Source organism: Pituophis catenifer, unplaced genomic scaffold, assembly GCF_029215685.1.
Source record: "Pituophis catenifer annectens isolate HBS135680 unplaced genomic scaffold, rPitCat1.0.hap2 SCAF_6, whole genome shotgun sequence".
NCBI lineage: Eukaryota > Metazoa > Chordata > Lepidosauria > Squamata > Colubridae > Pituophis > Pituophis catenifer.
In genome coordinates, this window is record NW_027256886.1 from 100380059 (window position 1) to 100395639 (window position 15581).

Below are 15581 nucleotides of genomic sequence, written 5' to 3' on the forward strand. Positions count from 1 at the left end.
TGTCAATGAACATACTTTTTTCTTTTCAACTATTGTTATGTCAGGTGTGTTGTGGATCAAGTGTCTGTCAGTCTGAATCCTAAAGTCCCACAAGATCTTGAGTTTCTCATTCTCTAAAACTTTCTCAACCTGATGTTCCCAGTGGTTTTTGCTGTACTCAAATCCAAACTTCTGGCACAATTTCCAGTGAATGATTTTAGCAACACGGTCATGGCGTTGTAGGTAGTCAGTTTGTGAAATTTTGCTTCACCCACTGATCAGGTGGTCAACTGTCTCTTCTTTTTCATTGCAGAGGCGGCATTTGCTGTTGGTGGTAACATGTTGAATTTTTGCCTTCATACAGTTTGTGGCTAGGACTTGTTCTTGAGCTGCCAAAATAAAGCTTTCTGTTTCTTTTTTCAGTACTCCTGATCTTAACCAGTTCCAAGTTAGTTTCTGGTCAGCTTTGCCTCCAATACTTTTCAAGTATTGGCCATGCAGAGCTTTGTGTTTCCAATTTTCAGCTCGCTGCTCAATTACTTCTTTCTTATATTCTGCTTTTGTTTTAGTTGTCTTTAAAAGGCCTCCTTTATTTACTTCCTTAATCATTGGTTCTTCACTTTTCTGGATGTAACCATTCAAGCTGCATTTTTCTTCTTCCACAGTCTGCTTTACTTGTAGGAGTCCTCGACCACCCTCTGCTCTTGGTAAATATAATCGGTCAACATCACTTTTAGGGTGCAAGGCATGATTCATTGTCATAAGCTTCCTTGTTTTTCTGTCCAAATTGTCTAACTCCATCTGGGTCCAGTCAATTATTCCTGCAGAGTATCTAATCACAGGTATAGCCCAGGTATTTATGGCTTTTATGATGTTTCCTCCACTCAATTTGGACATTAATATCTTACGAATTCGTTGAATGTACTTGGCTGAAGTTAATTCCTTGACTTTATTATGCATTAAGTCAGAGGCTTCTAAAATCCCCAAGTACTTGTAGCCTTCTTCTGATTTTACTGCCTTTATCATTTCTTCATTCTCTAGTTCTATTCCATCCTCTTCTATGATCTTGCCTGCTTTGGTTGCTATTGTTGCACATTTGTCAATTCCAAACTGCATACCAATGTCTTGGCTGAATTCTTTTGTGTTTTCAATTAATAAATTCAGTTCAGCTTTTGTTTTACCAAACAGCTTCAAATCATCCGTGTACATCAAGTGCGAGATTTTCAGTCCTTTCTTTGCAAGTTCGTATCCACAGTTCATCTTCTTCAAAATGATTGTCAGTGGTAGCATTGAGAGAATAAAAAGTAGGGGTGAAAGGGAATCGCCCTGGAAAATGCCTCGTTTAATTTCAACTTCACCCAGTTCTTCTTCATTAGCCATAAGTTTTGTTTTCCAGAGGTTCATTGAAGATTCCATGAATTTTTGTATGTTGCTGCTGATGCCTAATATTTCCAGGCATTTCTTGATCCAGCTATGGGGAACTGAATCAAACGCTTTCTTATAGTCTATCCAAGCCATGAACAGGTTGGTTCGTCTTTTCTTTGAGTTCTTTAGGATTAGCTTGTCGATCAGCAATTGATCTTTTGTTCCTCTTGAGTTTTTGCAGCATCCTTTCTGTTCTACAGGAAGCAAGTTATTTCTTTCCAGGTATCCATAGATTTGGTTTGCAATGATACCAGTAAGAAGCTTGTATGTTGTTGGCAAGCAGGTGATTGGCCTATAGTTTCCAGGGTCCTTTCCTTTTTCTTTATCTTTTTGGATCAAAAATGTCCTTCCAGTTGTCATCCATCCATCATTTTCAGGTGTTTTTAGGATCTGGTTCATCTGGGTTGCCAATCTTCTGTGCAGACTTGTAAGTGCCTTTAACCAGAAGCCATGCAGCTCATCCGGTCCAGGTGCACTCCAGTTTATTTATTTATTTATTATTATTATTATTATTATTATTATTATTATTATTATTATTATTATTATTATTATTATTACTCATGTGGCAATAGTCCAACCGTGCGGTGACAAGGGCATGAGTGACTGTGAGGAGAGCCTCCTGATCCAAGTAGGGTCGCAATTGGTGCACCAGATGAACCTGTGCAAAGGTCCCCCTAGCTACAGCTGTCAGATGTTGTTCCAATCTCAGCTGTGAGTCTAGAAGGACACCCAAATTGTGAGCCCGTTCTGAGGGGGATACTTTCTCTCCCCCCAGAACCAAGGATGGACAATCGACATAGTCTTTAGGGGGCAATACCCAGAGCCATTCAGTCTTGTCTGGGTTAAGTCTGAGCCTGTTGACTCCCATCCAGATCCTCACAGCCTCCAGGCACTGGCACATCACATCTACCACCTCACTGAATTGATGAGGGGTGGAGATATACAGCTGGGTATCATCAGCATATTGCTGCTATACCACCCCATGTCGTCTGATGATTTCACCCAGTGGTTTCATGTAGATGTTAAATAAGAGGGGAGAGAGGAATGAGCCCTGAGGCACCCTGCAGACGAGGGGCCTAGGGGATGACCTCTGTCCTACTACCAGCACCGACTGTGACTGACCAGAGAGATAGGAGAACCACCGCAACATGGTGCCTCCCACTCCCAGCTCTCTTAGTCGCCCCAGAAGGATGCCATGGTCGATGGTATCGAAAGCCACCAAGAGGTCAAGTAGCACCAAGATAGAGGAATGACCCCTGTCTCAGGCTTGCCAGAAATCATCCATCAGCGTGACCAAGGCAGTTTCCATGCTGTAGCCAGGCCTGAATCCAGATAATCCATTTCATCCAATGACCGCAGGAGCTGAAGTGCCACCACTTTCTCTACAACCTTTCCCACAAAGGGTAGGTTGGAGACTGCACGAAAGTTTTTTAATTCTGCTGGGTCCAGGGAAGGCTTGTTGAGGAGGGTCCTTACAACCGCTTCCTTCAATGGCTGCAGGAAGGACCCCTCCCTCAAGGATGCGTTAACTAAAGCCTGGAGCCAGCCTCGTGTCACCTCCTTGCTGGCCAAAACCAGCCAGGAGGGGCAAGGGTCCAACAAGCAAGTGGAGGAGCTCATTGCCCCTACAGCCTTGTCCACTTCCTCAGGAGTCACTGGCTCAAACTCATCCCACACAATAGGACTAAGACCCACCCCCATCATCTCAGTCAGAATTGCCCAATCAGAGTCCAGGTCCATCTGAATCTGAGCGATTTTATCCAACAGAAACTGCACAAATTCCTCAGCTCTACCCTGCAAGGGCACTTCTACTCCCCCTACATCAAGGAGGGAGTGCGTCACCCTAAATAGGGCGGCTGGGAGCAAATCAGCGGATGCAATAAGTGCGGAAAAATGTGAACATTTTGCCGCCCGTATCGCCATTAAGTCCTAACAAAGGCTCTCAAAAGTGTTCGGTCAGATGATTTCCTAGGTAGAGTTATTTCTTTTACTCAGTTCAACCATTCCAACACTGTTGAAGGTGACAATATTAATACTGGTGGTTGACAAATCAGGATGGCAGACTTTGAGATTGAGGGGTCCCTGGTACTCTCCAGACTTGGTTGTTTTCTTGCAGATGTTTCATTACCCAAACTAGGTAACCCCATCATTGCTAGAAGGGAGTGGGGTTTGCTCTTTTAGCATTGATGATGTTACCTAGTTTGGTAATGAGACATCTGCAAGAAAACAAACAAGTTCAGAGAGCACCAAGGACCCTTCATGTCAACCCTGAGCTACAAATATTCTCCTTTATTGAGACTTTGAGATTACTTATTTAAAGGCAGAGTGGGGAGCACCACTCTACTCCAGGAAGCAAAAGCATAGAAAGTGTATTTCATGATCACACTCACTCAGCTGATACACCTGAAAGCTCCATCTGCCTGTTGCAAATATTGTAGAATATTATAGAATTTATTTAGATATCACGGGAAGCAAGCAAGAAGCCATGAGATAAAAGCTATACTTTATTGATGCTTTCAGGAGCTCTCCATTCAGCACCATAAATACCACCAGTATCTGTGGAGAAAAATACACTATAAAATGGCAAATGTTATTCATCTGCTTATTACTGTTTATTACTGCTATGTCTTTTGGTATTGGCTTCCATATTTCCACTGTCTTTGGATTGATCTGTAGCCCCCAACAGGGGCTGAATTTTGTTGCATGTTCTTCAGATCCAAAACAATGACTCAAAGGTGCTTTTCCAAAAAAAAACCTGGGTTTTCTTGGGGTTTTTTCTTTGAAAACATTTCGATTCTCAACCCAGAAGCTTCTTCAGTTCTGAAGCTTTTTGGGTTAGAAGGGAAACATTTTAGGAGACTTCTGGGGTGGCACCGGAGGAAGAGGTGAATTTAATCTCAGTCAATATAAACGGATTAAATTCACCTATAAAAAGAAGACAGACAATTACCAAACTGCAAAAATTAAATATGGACATCATATGCCTGCAAGAGGTGCATATACAAAAGACAAAAAGTCGTATCCTGGAAGCCCCAAAATTAGGGAAACTATTCTCAGCACTAGCCGAATCCAAAATACGGGGAATTGCAGTATATATAAAGGAGTGGCTAAAGCCCAAACAAATATTTGCAGATAAAGAGGGAAGGACATTATTGATAAAAATTCATATAAAACAAAAAGGAGTATTAATTGCAGTTATATGCGCACCAAATATAAACCAGAAAGAGTATTATAGTAAACTGCATAAACAATTAGTAAGATTAGAACTAGACAATATTTATATATTAGGAGATTTTAATGGAGTGGCAGATCCAAAGAAAGATTATAAAACAGGAAAGAAAAAAAAAACCATGAAAGAAAAACACTACCAACTGTATATTTTGAAATGGTCCATGAACTAAATTCAAAAGATGTATGGAGAGAAATCAATCCACAAAAGAATCATATACCTACTTTTCTAACCCCCACAAATTATGGTCCAGGATAGATATGGCGTGGATAGATCCAGAAACAGCAAAAGAATTATCAGAAATAGAATACTTGGGTGGACCACAACCCAATAATTAAATGGAAAGGAGATATAAGGAAGAAAGGGAGATGGACCATGAACCAGAGGGTGGTGAAAGAAAAGAATTATATTCAATACGTAAAAAAAAAGAATTAGAGTTTTTCCTAAAAGAAAACTGGAATGAACAAACGACTACTCAAAACTTATGGGATACATTGAAAGCTTATGTGAGGGGTATATTTATTGCGTATGTAACATGAAGAAATAGAGACAAAAGGAAACAATATACAGAACTCCAGGGGAAATTGGAAAAACTAGAATTAAAATTACAAAAAGAACCTCTAAACCAGGAAATCAAAGAAGAGAAAGAAATAACTAAACACAAATTAAGCCTAATTACACAGGAAGAAGTAGCTCAAAAAATCAGATTAATTAGACAAAATTATTTCGAAAATGCTAATAAACTGGGGAAATGGCTAGCTCATTAATTAAAAAAAAAAGAAAAGAAATTAATCTAGAGGATGAAGAAGCGACGGTACACTTCCAGAATGAGAAAATAAAATCTATAACAATAAATTACTTCCAAACTCTGTATAGTCAAGAAAAAATAGAAGAGAAGGATATTAAGAGATACTTACAAGAGAGGAGCCATCCAATCATACCGGATTTAACTGAGGAAGTATTAAATGGGAGGATAACGATGTTAGAACTGAAGAGGGCAATATAAAAACAAAAAAATAACAAAACCCCAGGCCCGGATGGAATTTCAGCAGAATTCTACAAGGAATTTCAAGAACCTTTAGAAAATATACTATTGGAAACATATAATGAAGTATTAGAGAATGCGAAGATACCAAAACCCTGGATGGAGGCCTTAATAACACTCATTCCCAAAAGTAATACTGAAAAACAGAAAATCCAAAATTATAGGCCAATCTCACTGTTAAATGCTAACTATAAGATATTTATGGCTATTATAGCAGAAAGAATTAAAATTATATTAAATGAAATTATTAATTCAGACCAAAATGGATTTTTGCCCAATTGACATATAAAAAATAACATAAGATCCATTATGAATGTACTTGAATATTATGAGGCTCACCCAGAGAAACAGGCAGCTTTGATATTTCTGGATACACAGAAAGCTTTCAATAACCTAAATGGGGACTTTATGATTAATCAATTAACAATAATGAATTTTGGGAAAAACTTCACTGAAATGGTTAAAGCCATCTATTCCACCCAGAGAGCAAAAATAATCTTAAATGGGAAACAAACAGAAAATTTTAATATAGAGAAAGGAGTACGACAGGAATGCCCACTATCTCCTCTATTATTCATTATCTCAACAGAAATATTAATATCAAAAATTAGAGATAATTCGGAAATAAAGGGATTACAAATTAAATCACAGGAATATAAAGTCCAGGCATTTGCTGATGACTTGGCATGTATTATTGAGGAACCTTTAGAATCTGGACAATTATTATTTCAAGATATAACCCAATTTGGTAAAATAGCTGGGCTCAAAATAAACAAAGATAAAACTAAAATGTTGACCAAAAAGTTAAGGAATAGACAGAATGAAGAACTAGAGGAGTAACTGGGGATCTTGAGAGTTTAAAAAATTAAATATTTAGGAATATGGCTATCGGTAAAGTGTACCACGATTTAAAAAGACAACTATGATACACTCTTACAACAAATTCAAAAAGATTTGGAAAACTGATCTAAATTACAAATATCATTAATTGGGAGAATCTCAACTATAAAGATGAATATATTACCCAAACTATTATATCTTTTCCAAACTATACCAATTAAATTAGAGAATTTTTTTTTTGAACAATTAAATAAAATTACATTGAAATTCATTTGGTCAGGGGAAAAACCACACATCAAATTTAAATTATTGCAAGATAGTAGAAATAGGGGCGGCTTCGGTCTCCCAAATTGGGAGCTCTACTATCAGGCTACAGTCTTAACATGGCTCAAAGATTGGATCCAGTTACAAAACAAATGCATACTAACGATAGAAGGCCATGATCTTCAGATAGGCTGGCATAGTTTCCTCTGGGATGGGAAAAATAAATATCACACATATTTTCAAAGACACATATTAAGAAATGCTCTTCTACAAGTTTGGGAAAAAATCAAAAAGAACTACTATACAAAAGCCCCAATTTGGTTATCCACAATGGAAGCAATACTACATCCAAATACCACAGATTTGAGCAAAATGGTAAGATACACAGAATTACTTGATGAAAAAGGAGAACTAAAATCAGTTCAAGATTTTAAAAAGCAAGGATTAAATTTGGAATGGTGGCCTTACTTACAAATTAAAACTAGATTTAAAAAAGATCAGGAACAATATGGCATACTCAGGGATGAGATCTAAAATTTTTTGCTACCGGTTCTGTGGGCATTGCTTAATTAGTGGGCGTGGCTTGGTGGTAAGATGACTGGGTGGGCGTGGCCCAGTCAATGTCACTTCTTTGCCCTTTTTTAACCTACAAAACACAACACAACACAATTGGCTCACCCACAATGTAAAAGCAGCTGTGCTAGACTCAAAATGTCCCCTGCAGCAAGCAGGAACCTCACGCAGCCACAAAAAGCCCAGAAAAACAACTTTCACACTTTACACACACAAAATTCCACATACAGTTTTGTGAGATTTTGTGTGTTTGTGTAGTTAGAGTGAAACACTACAGAAACACACTAAATCTCAGAAAGCTGCACAAATATTATTTTATTTTTATTTATTTTTATTTTTATATAAAAGAAGCTAAATTTAAAACTTCCTAAACTTTAAATGGCTAGGTCTGGAAAAAAAAACAACTAAAAAAAACCCCAATTAACTATTTTTTTTAAAGCTCCCAAAGGGGAAAAAAACTTACCCAATAGAACAGGGGTTTCCAACCTTGGCAACTTTAAGACTTGTGGACTTCAACTCCCAGAATTCCTCAGCCAGCTTTGCTGGGAGTTGAAGTCCACAAGTCTAGGCAGGAAGGCAGGCAGGCAGAAAGAGCTGCTCACTGATGAGCTTGATTGCAGGCAGGGAGATTCAGTTGCTTGCTGATGCATGGATTGCGATCGTCATGCGATCAGCAGCTAAGGTAAGCAAGCTGGAGGCTAGGAGGGGGGGAGAGAAAAAGAAACTTTTTTTCTTTTACATGGCTCTGGCGATCCAAGCTGAGTTGCCTGATTTAAAAGGAAAAAAAGGCTCTGATGATCGCGGGGCTCAGCTGGGCATGGGGGGCGGGGGCAGGGATTTTTGCTACCGGTTCTCCGAACTGCCCGCCGCCATCGCTACCTACTCGCCCGAGCCGGTCTGAACTGGGAGCATTTCACCCCTGGGCATACTGTATATTAGGAACAATTGGACATAGACAAAGTATTATTAGGACCTGGAAAAAAATGATTACAAAAATTTACAATCTTTTATTAAGAAATAGAATGGAAGAAGAAATGGTAAAAGAAACAATTAGTTGGGCAAAAAATCTCAGACATAATATAGAATTAGAAAAGTGGGATAAATTATGGGAAAGAAATTATAAATTTACAATGGCAGTATCTTATAAAGAAAATTTGTACAAAACGTTCTATAGATAGCATTTGGCATCAGAGAGATTGGCCAAAATGTTTTAAAATCTATCACCCAAATGTTGGAGATGCGGCCATAAATTAGGAACATACTACCACATATGGTGGATGTATCCTAAAATAAAAAAAAATTGGTATAAGATTAAGAGCTGGTTGGAGGAAATCACATTACAAAAGATAGAATTCAAACCAGAGCTCTTCCTATTAGGAATAATAGATCCAAAAACGGAGAAATCTTCACAATACCTAATACTTCACATACTAACAGCAGCAAAGATTACCATTGCACAAGGGTGGAAACAAAATAATATACCACCAGAGGAAAGAGTGATTAGGAAAATTTTACAATGTGCAGAAATGGATAAAATGACAATGGAAATTAAGGAACGAGAAGATTCAGAATACTATAGAGTGTGGAACAAATTTTACAAATGGTTAGAAAAAAGAAATCTAAATAAGAATTGGGAAATTTAAGTTATTATCATTGAAATAAAGAACTATATGTTACTAATTATTGTTAACCTTATAGTATTGATTGTGTAAATAAATATAATGTAAATGTATGTATTCAGTAGAAGAATTGAACAAAAATAGACAATATGCATGTTGATACAGAAGGCTGTAAAAATAGCATGTAATGTATTGTTATGTTTGTCTTTTTTTTTATTCTGTTTTTGTCCTTGTTCTTTCTTTTTTTCTGTTTTTAAAAGTAAAAAGCTTAATAAAAACTATTTTTTTTAAAAAAAGAGGGAGAAGGAAAACATTTTCAAAGAAGAAACAACAACGAGGAAGTCCAGTTGCCTTTCGAAAAGCACCTTTGGGACTACCATGACTTGGATAAGAATCTCCATAGACAATCAAAATACTGGTTGCTGGTGATTTGTGTATCTTCTTAAGGCGTTTTGCAAAGTAGCATTAACCCCTTGCTTGGCTTCATTCAGGCTGATTGCCTCCTTTGTTAGTTGGAAGACTCTCCTGAGCATGGGCAAAACTATGCTCCGATGTTTCAAATGTTGGTCAAGGCTCTCAGCTAACATGAAGTGTCACCCTCAGGCCAACCCACCTCCATTGTTTTGGAGCCCGTACTTGCTTTGCTCAGGCCTACTAGCTATCTTTTCAAAGGGGTCAACATGGGCTGAGAGTCCTTGAGCATTTACAGAGGATGAAAAATGGGATTTGATGGTCATGTGACAATTCTTTAGGATTTAGCAGAGGTACTGGTCTACCAGGCTTTTAACTGCTTGCAGAGCTGTACCGATCTACCCATTTATTTTTGCAGACACCGGTCTACCCATTTGTTTTTGGAGGCACCGGTCTACCACCCCACTGCCTTTTAACACTGATCAGCTGTAGGGCAGCCCTTTGAAGCCCCGCGGCAAGAGTTTAAACAGTTTTTTTTCCCTCTAGCCATCAGCTGGGACTCAGGAGGCAGCGAATAGATTGGGGGTGGGGCCAAATAAAAGGTAAGAATAATGCGGGGGGGGCAGGGGGGCAGAACCGGTTCAGTGACATCATATTGTCACCGCTACCGGCTCGGCAGAACCGGGCCGAACCAGGAGGAACCCACCACTGGTGCTCCCACACTGGAGGTTTTTAAGAAGAGATTAGATGACTATTTGTCTGACATGGTGTAGGGCCTCCTGCTTGAGCAGGGGGTTTGTCTAGAAGACCTCCAAGGTCCCTTACCACCTTAATATTTTATACTTCTGGCCTGAACTTTCTGATCCTGGCATTAGGAAAAACAGGAGCCTTTTCCAAAGAGAACCCTCTTTTCCACAAGACAACTAAAAGTCTCCCAAGCAGTGATGAAAAGGTCCCTTCAGAGAAACCTCAGGCATCATTTAGCAAATGATGTTTCTGCAGGTTAAATGAGATTTTCCAACCAGATTTCTGCTAAGTGTGTATAGAGACCATAAAAGAACACAATTTGTCCCAAGATAATTCAGCTGTAGAAATTGAGAGAAATACAACTTGCTTGTTTGTTTGTTTTTTTCATGAATAGAGTGGAAAGTCACTTTGAACTGAACTCAAGCTGAACTCAGACAAATCCCTGACTGGGGCTATTTGTGGAATTGTCTTACCACCAATATAGAACCTTGTGCTTGGTGCTCCTTTTTCCTGATATTTCTTTTATTTACCAATCTAGCCTACTTCTCTGTGATTTCTGGTGGATTCCCATTGAGATCCGATCCTGCTTAGTTTTTGGAAATCATCCAGGGAGCTGTTTTAAGTACACTTACTTCTGACTCTTAAGATATAAAGTGGTACTTTGGTACTCAGCTGCTTTGAAACAGATTGAATTTGGTGCTCAATGCATTTTGACGTGAAAAGTTTGTCCTGATACTTATCGTTGGCTTGGTACTCAACGCACAAGCAAGAACTTGTCTTTTTCAGATGCCGTGTGACTCACTACATTATTCCTCATGGGAAAAATGTATTTGGTACTCATTTGCTACTCCTCGGGCCTCCCAGAAACAATGAAGGATGAGTACCGAGGTACCGCTGTCCTTGGACCAATCGGTCTAACTCCTCAGTCAGTCCCCATAGATGCAAAAGAACAGAGCCGTGCTGACTGCATCTGTTACGCAACCAGAATGTTGGATTAGTAAATCCTGGATTTGGCATTCCACATCAGTTCCTAAATTATTCTGTTCTGAAATGCTCAACCACGGCTGCGGCCATTAATCTATGTGATGCTGGTGGAGAAATAATCATGAACACAACATCACGCTGAACATGGAAATGTTAAACTGGAAGCTGTTAGCAGTTCACGAACAGAACCATGACCGTGTGTTTGCTTAACAAGCCATCAAGATGCCGTTTGGATAATTGTAATTCCCATTGCATTTGTTTAATGGGGCATAATTGTCCCTTTATGTCTTGTATGCATTGTTTGGATTTTAGAATTCAGATATGAAAGGAGAAAGATATGTCCCTTTAACAGAACAGAATAACATAGTTGGAAGGGACCTTGGAGGTGTTCTAGTCCAACCCCCTGCTCAAGCAGGAGACCCTGCACCACTTCAAACAAAAGGCTGTCCAGTCTCTTCTTAAAAACCTCCATTGATGGAGCACCCACAACTTCTCAAGGCAACGTCTGTTCCACTGGTTAATTGTCCTCACTGTTAGGAAGTTTCTCCTTAATTCCAGGTTGCTTCCCTCCTTCACTAGTTTCCATCCATTGTTTCTTGTCTTGCCTTCTGGTGCTTTGAAAAATAGGTTGACCCCCTCTTCTTTGTGGCAGCTCCTCAAATACTTGAAGACTGCTATCATGTCACCCCTGGTCCTTCTTTTCACTAGGCTAGACATACTCAATTCCTGCAACCGTTCTTCATATGTTTTAACCTCCAGCCTTAGAGTCATGCTCTCTGCACTCTTTCCAGAGTCTCAACATCTTTTCTATATTGTGGTGACCAAAACTGGATGCAATACTCCAAGTGTGGCCTTACCAAGGCATTATAAAGTGGTATTAACCCTTCACGTGATCTTGAGTCTATCCCTCTGCTTATGCAGCCTAGGATTGCATTGGCTTTTTCAACTGCTGCCGCACACGGCTGGCTCATATTTAAATGGTTGTCCACTAGGATTCCATGATCCGTCTCATGGTTCCTGCTACTGAGCCCAGGTTTCACCTAATCTGTACATTTGGCTTTTCTTGGTTTTACTTTTCCTCTCTCTTTTCTGCCCCTCTCCTCTCTGTAGAGTAGAGCTTGTAAACATAACCTGGGATAGATTTTTTTTATGGATTCATTGTAAAATTTGCACTGAAGTAAACAGCAAAAAGAATGTCAAGGCCGGAAGAGTTCAGGAAAAAAATCCACTGTGGGCTTTTTTACAAACAAAATCCAAACCTGCTGCACCTCATTAGTTTAAAAAATAGCCTGCCACGAAGAGTCCATCACCTTAGCAGCTTTATCTTCACAGTTGTCTTTCCTTGAATAGATTTTTCCCTTCGATCCATAACCCTCCAGCTCTTTGTTTACAAGAAAGTTCATGCAAGTTTAAAAATTGAAAAACCCATTCCAGGGTTTTCAGGCAACCTCGACTTCCCCCAGAAAAGCATAAACAATTCAATAATTGATTCTCAGCATAGACCACTTTGTAGCTCAATTTTGTTATAGCGCCTGTATTTTTCCCTACTATTTTCCAACAGAATATTTTGGCATAAAAATAATACTGTATGAGGTTGAAGCAGAAAGTATTTTCTATTACCAATCCAAAATTCCTCTCTTTCTTGCTAGGCCAATTTCTTAAACAAAGGATAAAACTCTAAGGGTGTGTGTTTGTGTGTCCTCACATGTGACCCACAGGTTATTTAATCACGCACAATTTATTTAATTCAGCAGCAGGTTGGATGTGCGCTTGCGCAGTCGGCGCGTGGACAAGAGTGGCTCATTCAAGAAGGAGAGTGAGCAACTCCGGTACCTTTCGGGCGCTTGCCTTCCCTGACAGCCAGCCGCGGGAGAAAGGTGGGCAGTAGGAGTCGGGGAATGGTGCATTTCCTGACTCTGGGGAATGGGGCGGGTGGGTGGGTGGGCAGAGCCTCCAGCTTCCATTGTTACTGGTTCTCCAAACCACCGGCCATCATCGCTACCTACTCGCCCGAGCTGGTCCAAACCGGGAGCATTTCACCCCTGATTTGAACCTAGAGAAAGGAGAACCTTCTTATAAAATAACAATCCAGAGTGAGCTTTAATGATGAGCACCATTAACTGTTTGTCAAGAGCTACTGCTCTTGAGTCACAACAAAGTACCAGGAGCCCTGGTAGCACAGCAGACTAAAGCACTGTTACTAACATCAGCTGCCTGCAATTACTGCAAGTTCAAATCTTGCCAGGCTCAAGGTTGACTCAGCCTTCCATCCTTTCTAAGGTAGGTAAAATGAGGACCCAGATTGTGGGGGCAATAAGCTGACTTTGTATAAATATACAAAAGTATGAAGGCTATTGCTTAATGCATTGTAAGCCGCCCTGAGTCTCCGGAGAAGGGCGGCATATAAATAAAAAATTTTAAAAAAAGTTTTTGTCAGTTCCCAGTTATTTCTACAGGGATGCTGGCATTTTGGTGGAAGGAAGGGAGGAGGAATGGATTGATCTGTATATGAAGTTTCTGTTTCCCTGCAATGATGTAGTGTGGGAGGGGTTTGGTTAGCATTGCTTTAAACAGCTGGTTTTAAGTGAGAAACTTCAGTTCTTGCCTAGATCTCTTGTTATCACAAACCTTTCAATAAAAGCTCCTTTTGGAACAACTGCAGTTTCAAGAGTCCTGCTTTCTTGGGAAGATTGGAGAGGCAAGACCTTACATTAGGCAACCGTTCTTCATATGTTTTAGCCTCCAGTCCCATAATCATCTTTGTTGCTCTTCTCTACACTCTTTCTAGAGTCTCAACATCTTTTTTACATCGTGGCGACCAAAACTGAATGCAATATTCCAAGTGTGGCCTTACCAAGGCATTATAAAGTGGTAGTAACACTTCACGTGATCTTGATTCTATCCCTCTGTTTATGCAGCCCAGAACTGTGTTGGCTTTTTGGGCAGCTGCTGCATACTGCTGGCTCATATCTAAATGGCTGTCCACTAGGACTCCAAGATCCCTCTCACAGTTACTACTATTGAGCAAGGTACCACATATACGGTACCTGTTCATTTTGTTTTTCTTCCCTAAATATAGAATCTTGCTTTTTTCACTGTTGAATTTCATTTTGTTAGATAGTGCCCAATGTTCAAGTCTGTCAAGATCCTTCTGTATCTTGAGCCTATCTTCTGGAGTGTTGGCTATTCCTGCCAGCTTGGTGTCATCTGCAAATTTGATGTGTTCCCCATCTATCCCCTTGTCCAAGTCATTGATGAAGATGTTGAAGAGCACTGGGCCTAAAACAGAGCCCTGGGGTACTCCACTGCATACTTCCCTCCAGGGAACTAGGGAGACACCTGAGGGTAGGAGAAGAAGCAATGGGTGGAAACTAATCAAGGAGAGAAGCAACTGGACTATTCCAAAGAGAAAAGTAATAAATAAATACAATTTTACAATAGTGCCGATATCTTAAAATCATAGGAAAACTTGCAGTCCGTGTTCAAAGAGAAGATACATTGTCAATAAAATAAAGTCTATATAATCTCTCATTCCTTTTGTTTCAAATAAACAACAGTGTCCAAAAAGTCGACAACTACCAAGATATCAACTATCAGGACAGGGGTGGGTTTAACTTTCCTTTGCTACTGGTTCGCTCGCTCGCGCACCCCATCTGCGCATGCACAGATCGTATTCGATGATGTCCAGGTGGGGAGGGCAGAGCCTCCCACCGCCGCCGCTACTGGTTCGCCCGAATCAGGGTGAACTGGTAGCAACCCACCACTGTACCAGGAGCAAGATTATTACTCAAAAACATTAACAGAATAAAAGAGTTGGAAGGGATCTTGGAAATTTTCTGATTCAACCCTCTGCTCCAGCAGGAACTGTGTAATATTTTAGACAAATGGTTGACCAATCTCTCTTTAAAAACCTCCAGTGATGAAACATCCACAACTTCTGAAGGCAAGTCATTCTACTGGTTAATTGTCCTTACTCATAGGAAATTTCTCCTTTGTTCTTGGTTGCTTTTCTCCTTGATTTGTTTCCATCCATTGCTTCTGGTCCTGCCCTCAGGTGCTTTGGAGAATAGGTTGTCCTCCTCTTCTCTGCGACAGCACCTTAGGTATTGGAACATTGCTGTCATGTCCCCACTAGTCCTTCTTTTCAAAACTATCTTATCAAAACTATCTCAGCACCACTATGGAAAAACAAAAGATGACCCAACTGGAAATTTCAGTTGCACTGCCATCACTGGTTCTGAAATGCTAAGTTCTGTGCATTTTTCTCTCTTCTTTCTCTTGTTATGAGGTTTATCACTGAGTTGCAACCTGCTGAAACTAAGCTCAAGGCAGAAGAACTGACAGAAGTAGATTCTACCTGTAATGAGTGATGGGATTTGGGTGGGAGAATTGTATTAACTTAGACTCCGATTCCTTGTTTTTTTCCGCTTATCCTTCAAGATATCCTTTTTCCAATCATCAAGAT